Source organism: Lissotriton helveticus, chromosome 9, assembly GCF_964261635.1.
Source record: "Lissotriton helveticus chromosome 9, aLisHel1.1, whole genome shotgun sequence".
NCBI classification, from domain to species: domain Eukaryota; kingdom Metazoa; phylum Chordata; class Amphibia; order Caudata; family Salamandridae; genus Lissotriton; species Lissotriton helveticus.
The window spans coordinates 784968938-784990224 of NC_136070.1; the positions used below are offsets into that span (position 1 = coordinate 784968938).

General features: G+C 48.7%; 1 protein-coding gene and 1 non-coding gene across 4 annotated transcripts in view; one reads left to right on the top strand and one right to left on the bottom strand.

Moving 5' to 3' along the window:
* SYMPK (symplekin scaffold protein) overlaps positions 1 to 21287 on the top strand; it is a 1116254-nt gene that overhangs the window by 524406 nt on the left and 570561 nt on the right. The window lies entirely within an intron of this gene.
* Positions 7987 to 8060, bottom strand: TRNAI-AAU (transfer RNA isoleucine (anticodon AAU)). Its single transcript has one exon. It is a non-coding gene; the product is annotated as a tRNA-Ile (tRNA).

The following is a 21287-nucleotide window of genomic DNA, read 5'->3' on the forward strand; positions in this document are numbered from 1 at the left end:
ATCTGTGTGCTTCGTGGCCATTCGAGTCCTCCTTGTTGGGAATGTGGTTCTGTTGGTAGCTGGGCGGCCCTTCTTGACTGTGTGTTTTTGCTTGGGTTTCTACACCATGCTGGCCCTGAGACTGGTCCTTCTGTGTTTTTCCTCTTTGGCTGCTTGACGAGCCTTCTGTGCGGCTTTTCCGCAGGTCTTTTCTGTTGTCCTCTGCTGCTGAAGTTTTTTCCTAAGAGGTTCCCATGTCTTGGGATGGGACATGCCCTATGGGGGGTAGTGGTAGCTGTTATATAGCCCTGTCATGTGCTAGGGAGCTGTGGTCGTCTTTGGGCCTCTGCTCTCCGGGTGTTACAGTAGGTTGCAGATGCAATCTTCTTGCTGAATGCTTTGAATGGCTTGAGTTGCACCCCAAGGTGTCCTTCCCTGTGGTCGCTGCGCTGTTTGCCTTGTCTGGCCTGCTGTCCGCGGCCTGGCGTCGTGGCTCTGTCCGGTTCCACTTCTTTTGGGCCGTGTGTGCGTACTCCTCCCTGGGGTGTGTATGGACCCTTCTTCGCCTTCCTGCTCTCTGTCTTCGGCTGGCGTCTGGCTTTCCCTGAGTGCATCGTTCTGGGGTTTCCTCAGCGTCTGGCTGTGCTTGCCGGTACCGACCTGCTGTTTTTCTGCCCCATTGTGCCTTCTTGGGGGCCTTCGTGGGACAGTCATCCTTGCCTTGTCCGCTTTTTCCAGTGAGCCCTGTGCTCCGTTCTACCTCTCCTCCCTGTGGGATGAGATGGTCCCTGAGTTCTTGTTCCTCTTTCGGGCGCAGTCTGTCCCTGTGGAGTGTTGGACGGTTCTTCCTGGGTGACCTTGAGCTACCCTTTCGGCTTCTGCCTGCTTATTGCTGACTGCGCCTTTCTGTCTGGTCTTTGCCTTCTGGCTGTGATAGGCTTGGTTGCACTCTTCACTGGGTGTGTTCCCGGTGGGGGGGGGGGGGGGGGGGCAAGGTTGCCTTTACTCTGCTTCTTTTCCTTGGAGTCTCTTGGTTGCTCTTCTCATTCGGTGCTCCTCTTCCTTGCCTTGGCCTTGGGCGGAGGTTTTGTTGCCTTGTATGGGCCTGGGGTGCTTTCGCCTCTTTTTGCCTTGCCTTGTTTCCTCTGCTGAGTGAGGACGGGCTACCTCTTCTCTTGTTTTTCCCGCATCGCCTTTCGGGGTTTGTGGTCTTCTGCTTGCGGGGGTTCCCCTTGCCTGGGGAGACGGGCTCCTCGTCCTGTCTTTGGGATTCATCCCCTGTGGGACACTCTGTTATGACCACGCTGGTGGGGTCCTCTCGCAGACTCTCCTTCCCCTTGGGTATGGCTGTGGTATCTATTCTGTGTTAAGGAATCTGCGGCTAGTGTCTCTATCAGATGTACGAGTTACTTACCTTCGGTCACGATGTATTTGGTAGAGACGATTCTAGCCGCAGATTCCTTCACGGCTCGCCCTTCCTCCCCGTTGTGCGAAGACCCTTTGGGCTTGGTCTTCTGCCTCCCTGTGGGTGGCTAGGTCTTCAGTGCATGCATTCTGTCGCACTTTTCTGACAGGATGTTTGTCCTGTTTATTGGAACCTTCCTTCCCTTTTAGCGCTTTTGAGGATAGGGTTGTGGGTACCTCTTTGCCTTTGTGCTCTAGTTTATTATTTTATTTTATTTATTTTTAAAGTTTTGTATAGCGCTAGCTAGACCCGTAGGTATCAGAGCGCTTCACATACATATTGTGCAAAGCCGAAGGGCCTTACATTACCTAGAAGGCTGACAGTAAGCAAGCAAACCACGGATAAAGAATATAGTATGAACAATAAGTAACTGTGCAGTGGAGGGGGAGGGGAAGAAAAAAAGAAAAACAGGGAGATTAGCATAGTCCGTTCACCAACAATCCTTGAATGGGAGTCAACTTGGGTTATTGAGGTCTAGGTTAATTGACATTGTTCAGGAAAGTATTTAAGGAGATGGATTTTGAGGTCTCTTTTGAAACAAGAGGAGGGGTTGCATCTGAGGACTCCCGGGAGAGCCTTCCTTCTCTTTTCCCTTTCATTGCTAGGGGTTCTGGTCCCTCTGCTATCCTCTAGGTTGTGGTCTTTTGGCCGGGCCTCTGCCCTTGTTCCTTATGGGGGTTGTCACAGTCTATGTTGGGGCTGTCTTGGAGTCTTGTCGTGCCTTGTTTGTCCTGGACTTGTTTCCCTTCATTGTTATTAGTTGATGTTGTGGTCCTGTTATGTTATCATGACGCTTTGCATATGTTCTTTGACTCCAGGTGGGGGCTATCGTAGTACTGGCAGGGTTGTTGTTCAGGGCGGTGCTCTGTTCTTTATTCTTTTCCCTGCCTTGGGTACTGCAGTGTTTTGCACTGCTCCTGATTGTGGTGTTCCTCACCATTCCCTTTTCTGCTCTTTCGCACACTGTTCCTATACTTTCAGTTTTGTCTGACGGCTCGGCGTTGTGGCGCGCAAAAGTTCTCCGAAGAAAACTGACGTAGGCGCGCCTGGGCGGGACTTATGTGACCTCGCTGACATCACGTACGCGGACAACGCCAGGGCGGAGTATCGTGATGCCTTCCCCCCGGCGTGCAGGGATGCTGTGGCAAAAAAATTCCAGATCCAGTCTCACACCTGGGTATAATTCTACATTAAGGAATCTGCGACTAGAATAGTCTGTACCAGATACATGGTTACCGAAGGTAAGTAACTCGTACATCTGTGGCAACTGCCACTCAAAACATGTGCTTACTATGTAAACGAAAAAAAGTGCATTTCCCACATATAACTCTATTTAACAGGGTCTTGAGACAGTGTTGCAATGTGGTAATTCCATAGAGAGTTTGGCTGTTTCATCCAGAAGTTTTATACTTCCAATATGTCTGGCTGTTTACGGAGGAGGGTAGAACAATGCATTGGATGAAAGAGTGAACATTCACAAAACTGGAGCAGAGTTTACGGTTGGTCTTATATGTAAAATAAGAACTTTTTGAAATAGGCTAAATGGCCTTTGGCACATGAGTGACAAGTCGCACAATGCAAAAAATGCTATTGGTTGGAGTCAAAACCGTGGATTGTGTATGTAAATAGCAGTCTGCAAACCTGGGACAGATGCATCACGTTGTGGTTTTGCAAAACGTTTTTGTTTGGGTAAGCTAGTGTGCCTCATCAATCTAAAACAAAAAAAGACTTGTTGAAAGCAAAAAAAAATCTTGTCCTGCAAAAAGAACGCACATTACCAGTTCCTGGCACTGTAAAGAACTGCTTTTTGTGTGGCTGTACTCCTTCTGAAAGGGCAGCATGTTGTAACTTACAGTAAAGTCAGCGAATAACAGAAGAGAACATACTCATTGCCCAGTGATGCATGCTGGAATAAATGAAGAAAAATGTGAATGACACAAAAGCAGACTAATGGAGGAGGCCTGGCTAAAAATCCCTATAACTTTGTAACACACATAATTTTAGTAAAATCAAAAGGGCTTGGATAACACCAGAGCTTAAAGAGTCGAGACAGAGGGCGAAGAGGGAGTATGTGGGGCAAGACTGTCGGAGGATGTGAGTGAGAGTGTGAGAGAAAGTTTGTCAAGTGTCTATACATTCAATGGAAATATAGTAATGTCGCGTGTGCTGTACAAAAGCTGTACAACACTACCCAGGGCCACTGGAATTAAGCAGCAGGGGAATGCACCAAATTATGCTGCAGTGTTGACTAAATTAAGAATAGGCAAATGATGTGGGATAATACAGCACATTTTCATAGTGTTACTCCGTTCTTTAAAATCTTTTATACATGGTAATCCTGTCTGCTCAATGATTTCACCTCATTAGTAATTATTTAGCAACCAAATACAGAGGTAAGCAACTAAAAGATAGCCAACTAACCTTTGCGAAGGGCCTTCCAGGCACGCAAACATGCCACCATTTTTTGTAACTTATGATTCGTTTGAGTTAGAAACTATTTTTATTTGGATTACGTGGCAAATCATAATTATGCAACAAAAAAAGCAGTGCAAAAAACACAGTTGATGGACAGAATGTAGAACAATGTCATACATTCACCCCAGTACAAGGATCTGGGCCTAAATCCATCGTTTTTTTGCACTCCACACCACCCTGGGTTAGACACTGGCTATATGCAAATCAGCTCTGACCCTGTGCCTCATGGGAACAGTCCAGTCCGAACTACCAAGCCATGTCTTTCCCAGACCGGAATCAAGCATCCAAGGACCGGTTTCTGACTATCAGCCTTCATCAGCCTGGATAGCGTGACTCCAGTGGTGTGGAGGGCCTGGGACTCACGTCTGAGCATACCCAGCCCACTCGGAGTGAAAATTGCAAAAAACACAGTTGATGGACAGAATGTAGAACAATGTCATACATTCACCCCAGTACAAGGATCTGGGCCTAAATCCATCGTTTTTTTGCACTCCACACCACCCTGGGTTAGACACTGGCTATATGCAAATCAGCTCTGACCCTGTGCCTCATGGGAACAGTCCAGTCCGAACTACCAAGCCATGTCTTTCCCAGACCGGAATCAAGCATCCAAGGACCGGTTTCTGGCTATCAGCCTTCATCAGCCTGGATAGCGTGACTCCAGTGGTGTGGAGGGCCTGGGACTCACGTCTGAGCATACCCAGCCCACTCGGGGTGAAATTTGCAATAAACACAGTTGAAGGACAGAATGTAGAACAATGTCATACATTCACCCCCAGTACAAGGATCTGGGCCTAAATCCATCGTTTTTTGCACTCCACACCACCCTGGGTTAGACACTGGCTATATGCAAATCAGCTCTGACCCTGTGCCTCATGGGAACAGTCCAGTCCGAACTACCAAGCCATGTCTTTCCCAGACCGGAATCAAGCATCCAAGGACCGGTTTCTGGCTATCAGCCTTCATCAGCCTGTATAGCGTGACTCCAGTGGTGTGGAGGGCCTGGGACTCACGTCTGAGCATACCCAGCCCACTCGGGGTGAAAATTGCAAAAAACACAGTTGATGGACAGAATGTAGAACAATGTCATACATTCACCCCAGTACAAGGATCTGGGCCTAAATCAATCGTTTTTTGGCACTCCACACCACCCTGGGTTAGACACTGGCTATATGCAAATCAGCTCTGACCCTGTGCCTCATGGGAACAGTCCAGTCCGAACTACCAAGCCATGTCTTTCCCAGACCGGAATCAAGCATCCAAGGACCGGTTTCTGGCTATCAGCCTTCATCAGCCTGGATAGCGTGACTCCAGTGGTGTGAAGGGCCTGGGACTCACGTCTGAGCATACCCAGCGCACTCGGGGTGAAAATTGCAAAAAACACAGTTGATGGACAGAATGTAGAACAATGTCATACATTCACCCCAGTACAAGGATCTGGGCCTAAATCCATCGTTTTTTTGCACTCCACACCACCCTGGGTTAGACACTGGCTATATGCAAATCAGCTCTGACCCTGTGCCTCATGGGAACAGTCCAGTCCGAACTACCAAGCCATATCTTTCCCAGACCGGAATCAAGCCTCCAAGGACCGGTTTCTGGCTATCAGCCTTCATCAGCCTGGATAGCGTGACTCCAGTGGTGTGGAGGGCCTGGGACTCACGTCTGAGCATACCCAGCCCACTCGGGATGAAAATTGCAAAAAACACAGTTGATGGACAGAATGTAGAACAATGGCATACATTCACCCCAATACAAGGATCTGGGCCTAAATCCATCGTTTTTTTGCACTCCACACCACCCTGGGTTAGACACTGGTTAGAGCTTAAAAAAAAAAAAGAGTCGAGACAGAGGGCGAAGAGGGAGTATGTGGTGCAAGACTGTCGGAGGATGTGAGTGAGAGTGTGAGAGAAAGTTTGTCAAGTGTCTATACATTCAATGGAAATATAGTAATGTCGCGTGTGCTGTACAAAAGCTGTACAACACTACCCAGGGCCACTGGAATTAAGCAGCAGGGGAATGCACCAAATTATGCTGCAGTGTTGACTAAATTAAGAATAGGCAAATGATGTGGGATAATACAGCACATTTTCATAGTGTTACTCCGTTCTTTAAAATCTTTTATACATGGTAATCCTGTCTGCTCAATGATTTCACCTCATTAGTAATTATTTAGCAACCAAATACAGAGGTAAGCAACTAAAAGATACCCAACTAACCTTTGCGAAGGGCCTTCCAGGCACGCAAACATGCCACCATTTTTTGTAACTTATGATTCGTTTGAGTTAGAAACTATTTTTATTTGGATTACGTGGCAAATCATAATTATGCAACAAAAAAAGCAGTGGCTGCAGAATTGCAGAATTCCAGTGGCCCTGGTAATACTTTATACTTGCTATACTGCATTGTTCCATTTGCTTGTACAAACCCATCCTGCATAGTTTTAGCCTTCTGATTTTTGTGTTTCATTAGTGTGTTACAGGAAGAGAAGGAAGCACACAGATGTAGAGCAGAGAAGTCTATGCGAGGAGTCTTACAGGACAGCCGCATGAGTGAACAAGCACTGGCACAGCCAATAGGTTTCACCTCTGCAAAACCTATTGGTTAAATATTTTTAAGACATGGGGCGCGGTGGCATTAGATGCTGTACAACATGGCTTTAAATGTTTTTAAAGCTCTAAGATGTGGCCAGCCTTGACCGTGTCAGAGCCCCCCCCTTTTTTTTTTACGTAAAGCCATGCGCTGCTGTGTAGCATTTCTAATAAACAATGACAAAACCAGTAGATTTCACAGAGGCTTTGCCAATCCTTGATTCTTCTAGCGTTTTCCGCACTCTAAAATAAATTGATATCTATTGTCTTTTAGTTTCTAGCTTTCCGATATGGTTATACAATAATGGTTTCAGATATGAAAATTTAGAAAAAATGTTAGATAATCCAGCTTCTTCAGAGCATGCCATACAATTTAGCCTTTGTTGCTAGTTTTGCAATCAAGCCCTTGTGACACTTTCTTCCAATGCGGAGATATTTACTATAGTTAAATTCATTCACCAATCAATATTTTTTCTACCGTTCCAGCATTACCTCTCCTATTTGCCTTCCTTGTAGTTGTAAATATAATGTATTGCTCCCCTCTTGCATACCATTTTGGCCACTGCATTGAGCACCATAACAACAGTCTTCACTGGTCACCTCATTGGCTAATCAGAAATGTGTCAATTATTTGCCTACGTATCCATTCTGCTTTTATGCCATCCACAGTCCAAGCTTCCTAAAGCAGACCATCCTAAGGTTTCTGAGCTTTTACTTTTGTATGAACGGTCTCTACACCTTCTTCTAGATGAAAACACTATCAAATTGGTTACTTCGTCCCCCTGACCCCCTTATAAGAATCCACATCTAATCTCATTCCTCACACTGGATTAGTAGTACTAAGTGATGTCACAGCCGAAAGATCATTTTAGCATCAAAGTACACCTCACTGAGAGCAATGGGAAACAAGCATTTACAATGCAATGGTCTCGGCATTATTATTGAAGGTGAATAAAACTTGCCATATGAATAGGAACATTAAAAAAATAGGTAATAAAAAACGCATATCACTACAAGTAATTATTTGTTTTTATTTTGTAATGTTTTCAAGTATGAACACCATACCATTGGTTGACGAAGTACTCAAAACATGCAGTAAACCACACAATACGAGACTGCAACGATTATAAAGGGCACCAATATATTATGCAATATGATTTAATGATGCCTACATAACCCATGTGCTCTTCCCTCCATCTCTCTTGACTTCTGGAATTCCCACCGAGAACCCGAGAAACCGCACCTCTCAGAGAGGAAGTGTGCTCTTCAGAGGCGTACCCGGTTCAAACAGTGCTTCATAAAGTGAAGTTTCAGAGACCCTTGAAAACATGGAGGAGGCAGGTATCGCGAAGGGGGGTTACATGGCACTATCAAACCCCACCCTGGTACAAATATCAGACCAGTAAATTACATTAATAAACAACCTTGTACTTTAATGCATGACATTTGTCTTTCGAGAAAAAAAAAAACTTACAGTGGCCAGTACGGGGATCGAACCCGCGACCTTGGCGTTATTAGCACCACGCTCTAACCAACTGAGCTAACCGGCCCTGAAGGTAACAGTGCAAAGGAATGTTTTCATTAGATAGAACTGGGTAGGTTATCATAGCTGCAAAATCAACACATTGAGGTGCTCCGACAGTTCTGGGTTGACTCATTTGCACATACAAGGAAAGAGCACGTACATAAATCACGAATGGTACTGAAGGCGCTTCATTAATAACACTGACACGATTAGCAACTCCAGGTAAAGATAGACCGAAGACCAGCATCACTCCACAGCTCCCCGCCCCCTCCCACGTACTTTGCAAAGAGGGCAAGCTTATGAAAGTGTAATAAGTCCGTTTCCTTGTCAGGATAGTGAAGATGATTGAAAAGCGGGGGACACACCTTTTCTATTTTCTCGTTTATTATTATTGTTTAGTGACACCCTTCTGACGAGGATGAATTGATAAGCTATGTATAGCTGCCACCTTATAATGGATAAGCATTCATGACACAGCTGTGCCCCCAACCCAGAATAATTAAAATATAGATGCTCATAACCCCCATCTCTAGGCGACCCTCTTTCTTCCGGACTGTACCTGCTCCTTGACAGCCAGCCTCAGGGGCGCCAATACTTCTTCCATGGCTTTCCTAGGCAGTTCTGGCTCTAGCTACTGCTGCTTCCTCCGCGGTGCTCTCTCCTGCAGACGGCGGGGTGCGGCGGCCAGACCCCGGGTGGACCGCTAGAGCATGGGGCTGCGCTGGCCGGGGAGCAGAGTGCGGCAGAGCAGGGTTCTAAGCAGCAGCATGGACCGGGAAAGGCGGGGCTCCGGGCTGCATGATGAAATCTCTGCCTGACCGGCTCCGGAGAGCGACCCGGTAATTCATCAAATGCAGAGCGTGATTCCTGCTCAAAAAGAGCGGCCATGTTTGAATGGTGCAGTTATCGTTTGATAACATTGCAAGTTCGCGGGTTGCTATACAAACTATACATTGGACATCTTTAATGGCCTATTATTTTTGTAGATACTGTGTAGGAGAGTAGGGTCTGCAATCCTATGATCACCCAGATTTTTGCTTTTTGCTGCACTGGTTTACGACTTTCCCTGGCTGTGGGCCTGCTAATCAGACCCACAGCCTAGCTGTTCTCTCTATCCAAATTGTACTCAGGTACTGAATTGGCACTGGACCCTCTCCAAGTCCCTGTACCCAGGGCTGAGGTGTACCCAGAAGTCTCACAGGGGCTGAAGCATGTATTATGCCACCCCTGGGCTGACTAACTAAACTGACACAACTGGCTGCACGACAGCTGGGGCAAGGTGGTGTACTCACCCCTTGCTTTAGATATAGTATACCTATATCTAACCCTAAAAATGGACACACAGATCTCCTATCAGTCACTCCTATGGCAGGCCTTAACAATCCTGAAGGCAGAGTGCTTGGAATCGTGTGAGATGGTGCTCTGGCATGAGCTGAGCTTGTCTGCGGCTTTCGGGATCCATCCCTTAGCCGTTTCCATGATATCGCATACCATATACTCTTAAGTGCATTATAATCCTCGCGGTTATATGCCAACTCTGGTATCGCTTTATCAAAACATGTCGAGTAAGGTGTCATACGAATTGGAATACTAACCCCTCGCCAATTCTGGCGACGGGGTTAGCATTCCACCCTTCTAGAGGGACACGACATGTATGTAACCCCTAACCCCGGTTAAAGTCAAACAGAGCCTCAGCTCCACAAAATGGATGCTGCCACCGAGACACAAGTCTGCCCTCCTGCTGCTGGGAGTCCTCCCAGAGCAGGAGATAAGGACAAAGGGTTTCCTGCCAGGGGCGGTGCCAGCACCGTCCCAGACAGGGTTTTGTGTATTGTAGGTAGGCAGGGCTTTAGAGGAAGGTGACTGCACGTGGCACCCCGGTGCTCACTGTGCATAGGCTGGCTGGAACCAGTTCCAGGGTCACTCCAGACCCTGTGCTGGGGAAAAGCCCGCCAAGGAAGTGGGTGTAACCACCCCCCTCCTAGTCCCACCCCTAGGGCAGGACTTAGTCGCGTGCCAGCCCCTTTTTACAGGATAAAGGTAGGAACTGGCCCCCTTCCAAATCAGATCATCTTTGAATCCTGAAACTACTTTCCACGAAAGGAACTCAAGACTTCTTCCTAAGATTTCTCCCTTGTGACTAAGGAGTAGTCACCCTGCATCCGCAGGCACCATCTTAAGAACACTGCGGTCTGCTGCAAGTCTCTCCTCCGGATCAAGACTGCCCAGCTCGACGAGAACCGGCTTCCCTGGCACCTCTGACCTCTACCTGCATCATCAGTCACGCTGAGATTCGTGGGTGTGACGAGACCTCGAGGGACCGGCCATCTTCAAGACTGCACGACTTCTTTCCAGCAAGCCCGCCGAGTAATTTCCTGGTGAGTGCTGTGGGGTCCGAGAAGCCCCGACCCTGAGCAGCTCCAGCACCGAAGTGCAGCCTCCCAGCATCTCCACGATCTGCGTGGGGCCCTTCTGCTTTTTGCTGCTCACCGCGTTGTTTGGCTACTAGCCCGCTGGCTTGTGGCCTTCTGAACGACGCCCGACGACATTTCTGCTGCTGGTCTGGTTGCTCCAGGCTGGCCCTTGCTCCCTTCCAAAAGAGGAGCACCCCGGACCCTCCTGGTCCACTCAAGACGCCATTTTGAGTCCACCGCGTGGGCTTGAATTAGCCAAGGCTTGTTGCCCAATCCTGGGTAACTTCGACGCCGACAGCTTCATCCACCGTGGGACAGCTCGCCTCTCCATCCTGGTCGCCGACAACGCCTCCTGGTCCGTGAGATCTGCAGAGTCAGCGTCGCCCACTCACCTAGTCGAGGTGACTTCGCCCGGTGCCATCCTGGTGCCCACTTAATCACTGGCTAGTGATTCAAGAACTTGGTCCATTCTGCTTTCAGGTTTTCTTCTTCCTTGATCCAGGCTTGGATCCATCGAACTTTCCTTCACTGGTCGCCTGCCAGCAACTTCCTTCTTCCAGGCTCCTGGTCCGGCAACGAGATCCCCGACGTCTTTTCAGACCTATGCAGCTGCAGCCCCTGGGCTAGGTAACTTCGGCACTTCGGTGTCCCAGCATAGCCTCACTATCCTAGGGTCAGGATCCACTGTCGTTTTCTTCCTACCAGGTCGGGTTCGCCCGTGAACACTAACTTTGCCTTTACTAGCTCCCATAGACTTTGTCCCGCATCCCGCGTGAGAGTGCACACTCTGCACCCGAGTCCCCTAGGTCTCCTAGAAGTAATCTAACGATTCTATAGTCAAGTCCTAGCGAGTCCAAAGCCTATTAGTACTGTACTTACCTGCTAGTAATTTCGCATTCCACTTTTAAAGTATATGGTTTTTCGTGCCCCTCGGGCATTTGTGTGTAACGTGCTAACTTAAGTATTTTCGTAAGAGTTTTGTTGTGTGCCTAGCACCCTGTCCTCATAAAGAGTACAGGGTTGTTGTGATTCTAATAAATACACTGTTTATTTTCATAACACTTGTGTGGTGTCCTTTCACTGGGTGTTCAAGGGGTAATGTGATGGTAAAACAGCTGGCTTAACACGCCCTCTAGAGTCTTAGCCTTAGACTGCTCGTATCCATGCTACTAGGATAGCTGGTCTATAAGGTTGACTTACAACCAATCATCAATAAGGGTTGTTTGGACTGATATATAGTGATCACTAGAATAGTGAACACTGCACATCAGGCCAACTTCTCACATTGGTGAGCAGCGGTGGGATTTGAGCTTGCTGTTGTTTTACCACACATGCCCCAAGAATATCTTGTGAAAGATCACATAAGTACTAAAGGTACATATAACTTAGCTTAGAATACTCTGAGTTCTACTGAACCAGCTGTTGTAGCTCCTAGGGCTTAGCACACCCTAAACTACAACTCTAGCAAGGGATCAGTAGGCAAACATATAGTGTAGGTAAGTGCACCACTTACACCTCACTAGAAAAGCATGTCTACCCAGGGAGATTCTACTGAGACTCCCCTGGTCAGTGTTGACCCTCCACAGGTCACTTCAAGATATGCAGCTCTCAGTTTCCAGGAGATGAGACAGATCTGTGTCTCCAGAAAACTGAAGCAGGGGTCTAACCCCACCATTCCCTTTTTAATAGGCCTCTTAGAGACTTATGATGCGAGAAAGCTTTCTCAGCTAGATGGGAATATGCCAGCCTTAGAGGGTACCTCTGGGGATCCAGACCTCCCCAACATTGCCAATGCAGTTGAGGAGGAGGAGGATCAGGAGGAACTCTCTGGGGATGAGGTAGACAAAGGTCTTGAGGTAGTCAGAAGGCTAACCAGGACCAACTTAGACTTACTTGGGCTAGGATCTGGGGGACCCCCAGTACTAACCCGAAGTGGGCCTAACCTTGGAGTTAGGAGAGATAGATCTCTTTCTAGGGACTCCAATAGATCTCTGCACTCTAATGCCTCCACAGAGGAGATTTACTTCCCCTCAGAGAAGGGAGCATGAAGCTAGGATGAGACAAGCTGAACTGAGGATTGAAAGGGAAGAAATTGCCCTGGCCAAAGAGAAGCTTGCCCTGGCAAGAGAGCAGCAGATGAGTGGGTTAGCTCCCACTGGTGGCAGCAATCTCCCAAGAGATAGAGAGAAGGGTTTAGACACTAAACACCTGACTAAAATAGTGCCCCCCTTTAAGCAAGGGGATGATATCCAGAAATGGATGGCTGCTCTGGAGAGGGCCTGCACTGTGCAGTGCATTCCCCAGAGTCAGTGGGCAGCTATACTGTGGCTCTCCTTTGATGGTAAAGGTAGAGATAAGCTCCTCACTACAAGAGTAGAGGATGCTAACAATTACCAGGTCCTGAAGAATACACTGGTTGATGGGTTTGGTTTAACCACTGAGCAGTACAGGTTGCAGTTCAGAGACACCCAGAAAACTCAGTCTCAGGACTGGTCTGACTTTGTGGATTGTGCCACTAAGGCTTTGGAGGGCTGGTTGCTGGGTAGCAAGGTTACAGATTACACAGGATTGTATAATCTAATGATGAGAGAACAAATTTTAAACAATTGTCAGAACCAGTTGCTGCACCAGCACCTTGTTGATTCAGATCTGACCTCTCCCCAAGAATTGGGAAAGAAGGCAGACAAATGGGTCAGGACAAGGATCAAGCAGAACCAGAACCAGAACCAGGGTGGTCAGAAGAAAGCAGACCAGAAGGGTAATGTTAAGAATGAGCAAAATGACCAGAAGTCTTCACCAGGTCCCCAACAAACCAAAGAGGGTGGGGGTCAGGCTTCCCAGAAGAAGAAGACTCAAGAAGGCCAGTCAAAAAGGTGGTGCCAGTACTGTAAAAGTAAATCTCACTGGTTTAGTGAGTGCACCAAAAGAGGAGGACAAACTCCTGCCACTACAGCCCCTAAGGCAACTGCACCCCCTAGTACAGTCAGTAGTGGTAGTGTACCTCCCAATGCATTAGTTGGGTTAACCTTGGGTACTGAGGGGTCTGACAACCTAGTTGGCACACTCACTCAGGCTGTCCTTGTCTGTACAGGGGATGTGGATATGTCCCCTGAAATAAGTCCCAATACTTTGGGCAAATACAGGCAGACACCTTTGATTAATGGCAAAATGGCTCAGGCCTATAGGGACACTTGTGCCAGTGTCACCATGGTGACAGCTAACTTTGTGGACCCTGGACAGATCATGCCAGGTACTGATTTCCTGGTGACCAATGCCAGCAATGTCACTACTAGTCATAGTGTGGCAATTGTGGCTTTCTCCTGGGGTGGAGTGAAGGGACAAAAGAAAGTTGTAGTCAGTTCAGACCTCCCAGTTGATTGTTTGTTGGGCAATGATTTGGAGTCATCACAGTGGTCAGAAGTGGAGCAGAGGACTCACATGGAAATGTTAGGCTTGCCAGCACATGTGCTTGCTGTGACTAGGTCACAGGCCAGAAAATGCCCCACTGAACAGGTGCTGGATCCTGAAATGATGGACCAGACACCTTCCAAGAAGAAGAGCAGTAAGGGTAAGGCTTTGCCTTCCCCCTTGCCCCAGGTTGAGGATCAAGTCTCTGAGGAGGCTGATCTGGAAGAGCTGAGGGAAACTGAGCCTAAAGAGCTTGAACTTGATCAAGTTGAGTTTCTGGGCTCAGGGGGACCCTCCAGAGCAGACCTGGGGAAGGAACAGTTGAGCTGCCCTTCCCTTGAACCCCTCAGACAGCAGGCTGCTGCTGAGGCTGCAGGGAATGCCACAGGTGCCCACAGGGTATACTGGGAAGATGGACTCCTGTACTCTGAGTCAAGAGACCCCAAGCCTGGTGCAACCAGGAGGCTGGTCATCCCCTTGTCTCTGAGAGGTTTCCTTCTCACCTTGGCCCATGAGATTCCCCTTGCAGGTCACTTAGGTCAGACAAAGACTTGGGACAGGCTTGTCTCACACTTTCACTGGCCCCATATGAATGAGAATACCAAGGAGTTTTGTCGCTCCTGTGTCACTTGCCAAGCCAGTGGTAAGTCAGGTGGCACAACAAAGGCCCCCCTCATACCACTACCTGTGGTGGGGGTCCCCTTTGAAAGAGTGGGGATTGACATTGTTGGTCCAATGGAACCCCAGACAGCATCAGGGCACAAGTTTATACTGGTGGTGGTGGACCATGCCACCAGGTATCCTGAAGCTATTCCCCTGAGGACCACCACAGCCCCTGTGGTGGCAAGAGCCCTAGTTGGAGTGTTCTCCAGAGTGGGTTTTCCAAAGGAGGTCGTTTCTGACAGAGGTACAAACTTCATGTCAGGATATCTGACTGCCATGTGGAAAGAGTGTGGTGTGAACTACAAGTTCACCACACCCTATCATCCACAATGCAATGGGCTTGTTGAGAGATTCAACAGGACCCTCAAAGGGATGATTCATGGACTACCTGAACCTCTTAGGAGAAGATGGGATGTCCTGATCCCCTGCCTCTTGTTTGCTTACAGAGAGGTCCCACAGAAGGGGGTTGGCTACAGCCCTTTTGAGCTTCTGTATGGGCATCCTGTGAGAGGACCCCTGTGTTTGGTGAAGGAAGGATGGGAGAGACCTCTCAAAAAGCCTGCAACCAACATAGTGGACTATGTACTTGGTCTCCGCTCCAGGATGGCTGAGTACATGGAAAAGGCATCTAAAAACCTTGAGGCCAGCCAGGAACTTCAAAAAGCTTGGCATGACCAAAAGGCTGTTCTGACTGTGTACCAGCCAAGACAGAAGGTGTGGGTGCTGGAGCCAGTGGCCCCAGCAGCTCTGAAAGACAAATGGTCTGGGCCCCACACCATCATTGAGCAAAAGGGAGAGGTTACCTACTTGGTGGACCTTGGAACTCCCAGGAGCCCTCTCAGAGTGCTCCATGTTAACAGGCTCAAGGCATATGTTGACAGGAAGGACATGAGCTTGCTCATGGCCACAGATGAGGGACAGGAGGAAGAGAGTGACCCTCTCCCAGACCTGCTCACTCAGAATCCTGATGATGGGTCAGTTGATGGTGTTGTCTTTTGTGGCAGCCTCACTGAACATCAGCAACAGGATTGCAGGCAAGTCTTGCAATCCTTCAGACATATGTTCTCTCTGACACCCAGCCAAACTGATTGGTGTACCCATGATGTTGACACTGGAGACAGTCTGCCTGTCAAGAGTAAAATCTACAGACAGCCTGATCATGTTAGAGACTGCATCAAAACTGAAGTGCAGAAAATGTTGGAGCTGGGAGTCATTGAGCCCTCAGATAGCCCTTGGGCTAGCCCAGTAGTTCTAGTGCCAAAGCCTCACACCCAGGGTGGTAAGAGAGAGATGAGGTTTTGCGTAGACTACAGAGGCCTCAATGCAGTCACTAAGACTGATGCCCACCCAATACCAAGAGCAGATGAACTTATAGATAAATTGGCTTCTGCCAACTTCTTAAGTACATTTGATTTGACAGCTGGGTATTGGCAAATCAGGTTAGCTGAGGAGGCCAAACCCAAGACAGCATTTTCTACCCCTGGAGGGCATTATCAATTTGTGGTAATGCCCTTTGGACTGAAAAATGCACCTGCCACCTTCCAAAGGTTGGTGAATCAAGTCCTCACTGGGCTGGATGACTTCTGTGCAGCATATCTAGACGATATTGCTGTCTTTAGCTCCACCTGGGAGGATCACCTGGTCCACCTGAGGAAATTGTTAGAGGCCCTGCAAAAGGCAGGCCTCACTATCAAGGCCACCAAGTGCCAGATAGGGCAGACACAGGTTGTATACCTGGGCCACCTTGTAGGTGGAGGCCAGGTTCAGCCACTGGAGAGTAAGATACAGGCCATCAAGGACTGGACTCCTCCAATCACCCAGACTCAGGTTCGAGCTTTCTTGGGCCTGACTGGGTACTATAGGAAGTTTGTCAGAAATTATGGGTCCATAGTGACCCCTCTTAATGACCTGACAAGCAAAAAGATGCCAAAGAAAGTTCAGTGGACAGCAAGCTGTCAGAAAGCATTCAATGACCTAAAGCAGGCCATGTGCACAGCACCTATCCTAAAGAGTCCAGATTACTCCAAGCCATTCATTGTCCAAACAGATGCTTCTGAGTTGGGTGTGGGGGCTGTTCTGTCTCAACTGAATTTTGATGGTAATGATCAGCCTATTGCTTTCATTAGTAGAAGGTTGACACCCAGAGAGAAAAATTGGTCAGCTATTGAGAGGGAGGCCTTTGCTGTGGTCTGGGCCCTGAAGAAGCTGAGGGCCTACTTGTTTGGCACTCACTTCACCATTCAGACAGACCATAAGCCCCTCTTGTGGCTAAATCAGATGAAGGGTGAAAACCCCAAACTGCTTAGGTGGTCCATTTCCCTACAGGGGATGGATTTTACAGTGGAGCATAGACCTGGTACTGATCACAGCAATGCTGATGGGCTCTCCAGGTATTTCCACTTAGAGCAAGAAGACTCACCTGGTCAAGGTTAGTTTATTGTCCCAAAGTTTGGGGGGGGGTCATGTAGGAGAGTAGGGTCTGCAATCCTATGATCACCCAGATTTTTGCTTTTTGCTGCACTGGTTTACGACTTTCCCTGGCTGTGGGCCTGCTAATCAGACCCACAGCCTAGCTGTTCTCTCTATCCAAATTGTACTCAGGTACTGAATTGGCACTGGGCCCTCTCCAAGTCCCTGTAGCCAACCCCCTTCTGTGGGACCTCTCTGTAAGCAAACAAGAGGGAAGGGATCCATCCCTTAGCCGTTTCCATGATATCGCATACCATATACTCTTAAGTGCATTATAATCCTCGCGGTTATATGCCAACTCTGGTATCGCTTTATCAAAACATGTCGAGTAAGGTGTCATACGAATTGGAATACTAACCCCTCGCCAATTCTGGCGACGGGGTTAGCATTCCACCCTTCTAGAGGGACACGACATGTATGTAACCCCTAACCCCGGTTAAAGTCAAACAGAGCCTCAGCTCCACAAAATGGATGCTGCCACCGAGACACAAGTCTGCCCTCCTGCTGCTGGGAGTCCTCCCAGAGCAGGAGATAAGGACAAAGGGTTTCCTGCCAGGGGCGGTGCCAGCACCGTCCCAGACAGGGTTTTGTGTATTGTAGGTAGGCAGGGCTTTAGAGGAAGGTGACTGCACGTGGCACCCCGGTGCTCACTGTGCATAGGCTGGCTGGAACCAGTTCCAGGGTCACTCCAGACCCTGTGCTGGGGAAAAGCCCGCCAAGGAAGTGGGTGTAACCACCCCCCTCCTAGTCCCACCCCTAGGGCAGGACTTAGTCGCGTGCCAGCCCCTTTTTACAGGATAAAGGTAGGAACTGGCCCCCTTCCAAATCAGATCATCTTTGAATCCTGAAACTACTTTCCACGAAAGGAACTCAAGACTTCTTCCTAAGATTTCTCCCTTGTGACTAAGGAGTAGTCACCCTGCATCCGCAGGCACCATCTTAAGAACACTGCGGTCTGCTGCAAGTCTCTCCTCCGGATCAAGACTGCCCAGCTCGACGAGAACCGGCTTCCCTGGCACCTCTGACCTCTACCTGCATCATCAGTCACGCTGAGATTCGTGGGTGTGACGAGACCTCGAGGGACCGGCCATCTTCAAGACTGCACGACTTCTTTCCAGCAAGCCCGCCGAGTAATTTCCTGGTGAGTGCTGTGGGGTCCGAGAAGCCCCGACCCTGAGCAGCTCCAGCACCGAAGTGCAGCCTCCCAGCATCTCCACGATCTGCGTGGGGCCCTTCTGCTTTTTGCTGCTCACCGCGTTGTTTGGCTACTAGCCCGCTGGCTTGTGGCCTTCTGAACGACGCCCGACGACATTTCTGCTGCTGGTCTGGTTGCTCCAGGCTGGCCCTTGCTCCCTTCCAAAAGAGGAGCACCCCGGACCCTCCTGGTCCACTCAAGACGCCATTTTGAGTCCACCGCGTGGGCTTGAATTAGCCAAGGCTTGTTGCCCAATCCTGGGTAACTTCGACGCCGACAGCTTCATCCACCGTGGGACAGCTCGCCTCTCCATCCTGGTCGCCGACAACGCCTCCTGGTCCGTGAGATCTGCAGAGTCAGCGTCGCCCACTCACCTAGTCGAGGTGACTTCGCCCGGTGCCATCCTGGTGCCCACTTAATCACTGGCTAGTGATTCAAGAACTTGGTCCCCTCTGCTTTCAGGTTTTCTTCTTCCTTGATCCAGGCTTGGATCCATCGAACTTTCCTTCACTGGTCGCCTGCCAGCAACTTCCTTCTTCCAGGCTCCTGGTCCGGCAACGAGATCCCCAACGTCTTTTCAGACCTATGCAGCTGCAGCCCCTGGGCTAGGTAACTTCGGCACTTCGGTGTCCCAGCATAGCCTCACTATCCTAGGGTCAGGATCCACTGTCGTTTTCTTCCTACCAGGTCGGGTTCGCCCGTGAACACTAACTTTGCCTTTACTAGCTCCCATAGACTTTGTCCCGCATCCCGCGTGAGAGTGCACACTCTGCACCCGAGTCCCCTAGGTCTCCTAGAAGTAATCTAACGATTCTATAGTCAAGTCCTAGCGAGTCCAAAGCCTATTAGTACTGTACTTACCTGCTAGTAATTTCGCATTCCACTTTTAAAGTATATGGTTTTTCGTGCCCCTCGGGCATTTGTGTGTAACGTGCTAACTTAAGTATTTTCGTAAGAGTTTTGTTGTGTGCCTAGCACCCTGTCCTCATAAAGAGTACAGGGTTGTTGTGATTCTAATAAATACACTGTTTATTTTCATAACACTTGTGTGGTGTCCTTTCACTGGGTGTTCAAGGGGTAATGTGATGGTAAAACAGCTGGCTTAACACGCCCTCTAGAGTCTTAGCCTTAGACTGCTCGTATCCATGCTACTAGGATAGCTGGTCTATAAGGTTGACTTACAACCAATCATCAATAAGGGTTGTTTGGACTGATATATAGTGATCACTAGAATAGTGAACACTGCACATCAGGCCAACTTCTCACATTGGTGAGCAGCGGTGGGATTTGAGCTTGCTGTTGTTTTACCACACATGCCCTAAGAATATCTTGTGAAAGATCACATAAGTACTAAAGGTACATATAACTTAGCTTAGAATACTCTGAGTTCTACTGAACCAGCTGTTGTAGCTCCTAGGGCTTAGCACACCCTAAACTACAACTCTAGCAAGGGATCAGTAGGCAAACATATAGTGTAGGTAAGTGCACCACTTACACCTCACTAGAAAAGCATGTCTACCCAGGGAGATTCTACTGAGACTCCCCTGGTCAGTGTTGACCCTCCACAGGTCACTTCAAGATATGCAGCTCTCAGTTTCCAGGAGATGAGACAGATCTGTGTCTCCAGAAAACTGAAGCAGGGGTCTAACCCCACCATTCCCTTTTTAATAGGCCTCTTAGAGACTTATGATGCGAGAAAGCTTTCTCAGCTAGATGGGAATATGCCAGCCTTAGAGGGTACCTCTGGGGATCCAGACCTCCCCAACATTGCCAATGCAGTTGAGGAGGAGGAGGATCAGGAGGAACTCTCTGGGGATGAGGTAGACAAAGGTCTTGAGGTAGTCAGAAGGCTAACCAGGACCAACTTAGACTTACTTGGGCTAGGATCTGGGGGACCCCCAGTACTAACCCGAAGTGGGCCTAACCTTGGAGTTAGGAGAGATAGATCTCTTTCTAGGGACTCCAATAGATCTCTGCACTCTAATGCCTCCACAGAGGAGATTTACTTCCCCTCAGAGAAGGGAGCATGAAGCTAGGATGAGACAAGCTGAACTGAGGATTGAAAGGGAAGAAATTGCCCTGGCCAAAGAGAAGCTTGCCCTGGCAAGAGAGCAGCAGATGAGTGGGTTAGCTCCCACTGGTGGCAGCAATCTCCCAAGAGATAGAGAGAAGGGTTTAGACACTAAACACCTGACTAAAATAGTGCCCCCCTTTAAGCAAGGGGATGATATCCAGAAATGGATGGCTGCTCTGGAGAGGGCCTGCACTGTGCAGTGCATTCCCCAGAGTCAGTGGGCAGCTATACTGTGGCTCTCCTTTGATGGTAAAGGTAGAGATAAGCTCCTCACTACAAGAGTAGAGGATGCTAACAATTACCAGGTCCTGAAGAATACACTGGTTGATGGGTTTGGTTTAACCACTGAGCAGTACAGGTTGCAGTTCAGAGACACCCAGAAAACTCAGTCTCAGGACTGGTCTGACTTTGTGGATTGTGCCACTAAGGCTTTGGAGGGCTGGTTGCTGGGTAGCAAGTTTACAGATTACACAGGATTGTATAATCTAATGATGAGAGAACAAATTTTAAACAATTGTCAGAACCAGTTGCTGCACCAGCACCTTGTTGATTCAGATCTGACCTCTCCCCAAGAATTGGGAAAGAAGGCAGACAAATGGGTCAGGACAAGGATCAAGCAGAACCAGAACCAGAACCAGGGTGGTCAGAAGAAAGCAGACCAGAAGGGTAATGTTAAGAATGAGCAAAATGACCAGAAGTCTTCACCAGGTCCCCAACAAACCAAAGAGGGTGGGGGTCAGGCTTCCCAGAAGAAGAAGACTCAAGGAGGCTAGTCAAAAAGGTGGTGCCAGTACTGTAAAAGTAAATCTCACTGGTTTAGTGAGTGCACCAAAAGAGGAGGACAAACTCCTGCCACTACAGCCCCTAAGGCAACTGCACCCCCTAGTACAGTCAGTAGTGGTAGTGTACCTCCCAAGGCATTAGTTGGGTTAACCTTGGGTACTGAGGGGTCTGACAACCTAGTTGGCACACTCACTCAGGCTGTCCTTGTCTGTACAGGGGATGTGGATATGTCCCCTGAAATAAGTC